The 4,404-nt window shown below is 40.2% G+C and overlaps 1 pseudogene; it reads left to right on the forward strand.

The window, feature by feature from the left end:
- The first annotated feature begins 426 nt into the window (after positions 1-426).
- LOC100685246 lies at positions 427-1,230 on the forward strand (annotated as a pseudogene).
- Positions 1,231-4,404: the final 3,174 nt, after the last annotated feature.

Below are 4,404 nucleotides of genomic sequence, written 5' to 3' on the forward strand. Positions count from 1 at the left end.
CACCACAGAGGAAATGGGCTTGCCAATTTCATAAAGAACAGATGAATTGATGTTGTTTTACTTTAATTAAATGTATTTAATATAACTCTGGCAATAATTCCTGTCCAGTGTCTCAGCTATTTCCAGTAGTGCCAAGAAAAATGAAATATGCCAACACAGCCCTATTATATAAAGTTAGTTACTTAGAAAATAGTTGCAAACAACAACAACAAACTGCAATGAAACAATTGCTATTTAGAAAATTTTGTTCCTCTGCCTGTTTAACAAATATTTATTGAGTCCTGCCAAGTTGCCAAATAAAAGTGTCAAATAAGGCCTGATTTGGGTGGTTCACACAATGCTGTGGCCAGGAGATTGAGAGCTGACACAGAGACACTTGAATTACCTTTAGTGGAAGAGACATAGAGGAGCCATAGAACATTAAGGATGAATTCAGAAAGACCTAAGACCATGGAGGTCTTGCATGCTTTCCACACTATTTTCCAACAAAGATTGTTATGGTGACATACTGTGAAGCTTTTATCAAAATTCCAGGCTGTCGGGCAGCCCCGGTGGCACAGCGGTTGAGCGCCGCCTGCAGCCCAGGGTGTGATCCTGGAGACCCAGGATCGAGTCCCACGTCAGGCTCTCTGCGTGGAGCTTGCTTCTCCCTCTGCCTGTATCTCTGCCCCTCTCTCTCTCTCTATGAATAAATATATAAAATCTTAAAAAAAAAAAAATTCCAGGCTCTCAGAAGCAAGGTCTGGGCAATCGAAACCACCTGTCATCCTGTCTCATGGATAAGCCCTCTGAGATAGTAGGTGTCAGAGAAAAGGTGTGGGTGAAGCTTATTGGCTGATGGATGAAAAATAATAGGATAGAAGTATCCCTCTCCATGAAAGTTGTCAACCAAGAGACTAAGAGAGACCTTGACCCCAACAACATTATCACTGAGCAAGAGAGGCGGAGGCAGTCCTTTCATGATTATACTGGGCAGATAACTCTCAAGGTTGTCCTGTACGTCACCTGCAAGAAGTGCAGCTATGAAGACCACTTTGCAAAGGATTGTTGGATTGTTTTATGAAACCAGGAGGAACTAAATATTCTCTGATGCCTGCTGAGGAAGAGCAGAAGGAAGAGGCAAAGTCAGCAGAATTTGAGAAGCCTGACCCTATGAGGAATTCTTCTAGAAAAAGAAAGAAGCTCCTTAGGTTCCTTCACTCAATGAAACCTGCCCTGTTTGGAGAATAACAGAGATGGACTCCTGTTGCTGCTGCTGCTAGAAAAGAAGAAAAAGAAATGAAGGAGAAGAAGAAGAATGAAGAAGAAAGAAGAAGAAGAAGAAGAAGAAGAAGAAGAAGAAGAAGAAGAAGAAGAAGAAGAAGAAGAAGAAGAAGAAGAAGAAGAAGAAGGAGGAGGAGGAGGAGGAGGAGGAGGAGGAGGAGGAGGAGGAGGAGGAGGAGAGGAGGAGAGGAGGAGGAGGAGAGGAGGAGGATGAGGAGGAGGAAAAACAGTAGCAGAAGCAATGGCAGCACAAGGAGTGAGAGTGATAAGAGTACAGAGGGGCTTGAGAGAAGAAAGAACCAGAAGATTTGTACCTTGAAGCCCTTGTTCCTGGAAAGACTCAGTGGAAAGAATATAGTCTCCTATCACACTGATTTCTCTCCCATGGGAGATGGCTTCCCCTCATGCTACAGGTGGGTTTGGGAGTTGGATGTCAAAGCATATGTCTGAATGAGTTGTTAACTTATCGTTGCTGATCTCTTTGCAGATGACTCTTGCAGCTCACCTGTTCATTTACCCAACCTCTTTCATCTAGAAGGAGGTCCTATTACCTTCTCCAGCTGCCATTGGCAGAGCCAAATTCTTATACAGGAGTTCAGGCTAGAGACACAGGTATTGCTGTGCAGGCAAGTCTGACTGTCGTTGGAGGGCAGTGATTGGCCCCTCTCTGTTGGGCCAGCCATGGGCCAACTGGTGAGTGATCTCTGTGGCCTCTAACACAGGGGCAGAGGGAGGCCTGCAGTATGAGGGAGAACATGGTAAGAGGTGGTGCCTACTTTTTACATTCCCCCTAACATGACTCTACTGTGTGCTAGAACTGACAGCTAAAAAATCATTATGTGCAGTGACTGAGCTTGTATGTGACATTATGCCAGACTACTGAACCAGGTAGCTCAAGTCAAGATTATTGCATTACTTTGTATTTAGTCCTATATAAGTAGACTGGTTCCACTTCAGGCCTCTGCTTAAATTCCTGGCATTACAAGGGTGGGTAGGCGGGGGGAATGCCAAATAAAAGGCATAATGCCTGCCCTCAAGAATTTTTTAATGAAGAAAGGATCATAATTGTTTTTAAATGTAGTGAGATGAAGCATGAAAGGAGGTGGTATTTGGTGTGAAGGCAGCTGAACAGGGCTTCTGTTTTAGGGTTGGACTACGGAAGTCATCCTAGTGGAATTTGCCTTGAGCTGGATTTTGAAGGTAGAGTAAAAGCTTGATTGCAAATTGGGTGGAAAAAAGCAGGATGAACAATTTGCTAAGATTATGTTTTGTGTACATAACAAAAAGTCAACTAGCATAGCATAGCTTAAACCTAGAGGATTTTTTCCCGTAATAAATATTCCTTGATTGGGAACCTTAAGGCTGGTCCAGCTGCTCAAGGAGTGGATGAAGAATTCAAATTCAGCTTGGCTTCTTTCTCTACTAATTTTAGTAGGTGGCTTTGTTCTCTTGGGCACAAGATAGCTGTTTTATCTCCAGGCATCATGTATACATATCAGTCAGAAATAAGGGAAGAAAGGTAGGTGAAGGTGTACCTTTATTAGGAGAATGATAACTTTTCTAGAGGTCTTAGTGAGTAGGCTTTAGCTGTTTTATTATGTGCCAAAACTTGATCACATGGCTACCCCTACAGGCACAGGAGTCTAGGAAGGTAAGTATTTTAAACTTGGCATATTGCCTCCCTCATCCCCCCAAAAGAAAAAATAATAATAAGGTTATGCTAGTAAGAAGGAGAAAATAGATGTTATATAGGAAACTACCACCAGGATTTCTACTTTTGAGAGGATAAAGTAGTTGTATTTTTCCCTATTCTACCTACTAAGTAAAACTCAAAACCTTGGACACTATATAAAACGTGTGTTTTCTTGCCACGATGAAATCTAACTAGAAACCAATAAAATTAGGATAGCAAGAAAATATGAAAACACTTGGAAATTCTGGAAAACTAAATCAATATTATTCAATATCCATTTTGCTTTTAATTTATGTATTAAGGAGAGTAGTCTCCACACTAGAAAACGGGAAAAATCAACAGTAATGAACTAAATCCCAACATACACAAGAAGATAGTAGAATATTTCTAGTAGGTCTTTAAGTGTCCCAGAGTATGACTGATAAGTGGTTGGGTAGATGGATATCCCTTCACATTGTACTATTATCTTGTGCTTGTATTTCTTTTCTGCCCAGTTGTTTATAAGCTCTCTGGAAGAACAGCACTAAGGAGAAATTTTGTCTCTTTCTTCTTTGTACCAAATGTCTTGAGCACAGTGGCCACTCAAAATTTATAATTGAGGGGCACTGGGTGGCTCAGTGGTTGGGTGTCTGCCTTCAGCTCAGGTCATGATCCCCAGGGCCTGGGATCAAGTCCCACAGCAGGCTCCCTCTGCCTGTGTCTCTGCCTCTCTATGTGTGTCTCTCATGAATAAATAAATAAAATCTTTTTTTAAAAACTATAGTTGAGTTGAATAATTGATTAATTAATTAATCCATTGATCACTTGAATGAATTAGTTTCTAGCCATAGAGAATTCATTTATGAATAAACCAATTCAAGTTGATGAACCAATTACCTTTAAAACACTGCCAAGTTTCATAAATTACTTTACTCTTGGTCAAAATCTTTTCATAAAGGACACATGTGTGAAATGAATGAGAAATCAAATCCAAGCAAAAGAAGCCAATAAATGTGCCAAACACAAGCATTTATAATCAAACTTACAGCTTTCTGACAGTAGGATCAGATATACACACACACACACACAAATATGGTCAAACAAATTTTATTATTTAGAAAAAGGATAATACTGTCCTCGGATTTCCTATGAATGAATCTAATTATAACTGCCAAATGAAAGTGCATATTCAGGCTATGATGATGGAAGCATATGGTTAGATCACAGAAAGTGACGGTAGGCTCTACTAGTCAGAGCACATGTGAAACATAATGATCACTTTTGGCACATCATTTAAAGATATATACTAATAAACTCTAGCATGTTTTAAGGAATGTGAGTTAAATGGTAAAAGGTCCTGAACTACATCATTCAAGCAATGGATTGAGAGAATTAGTGAGACAAGAAATCCATTAAAAGGCATATGAATTATCTAAATATTTTAAGGGCATTCATGCAAATGAGGGGAA

Source organism: Canis lupus, chromosome 12, assembly GCF_011100685.1.
Source record: "Canis lupus familiaris isolate Mischka breed German Shepherd chromosome 12, alternate assembly UU_Cfam_GSD_1.0, whole genome shotgun sequence".
Classification (NCBI taxonomy): domain Eukaryota; kingdom Metazoa; phylum Chordata; class Mammalia; order Carnivora; family Canidae; genus Canis; species Canis lupus.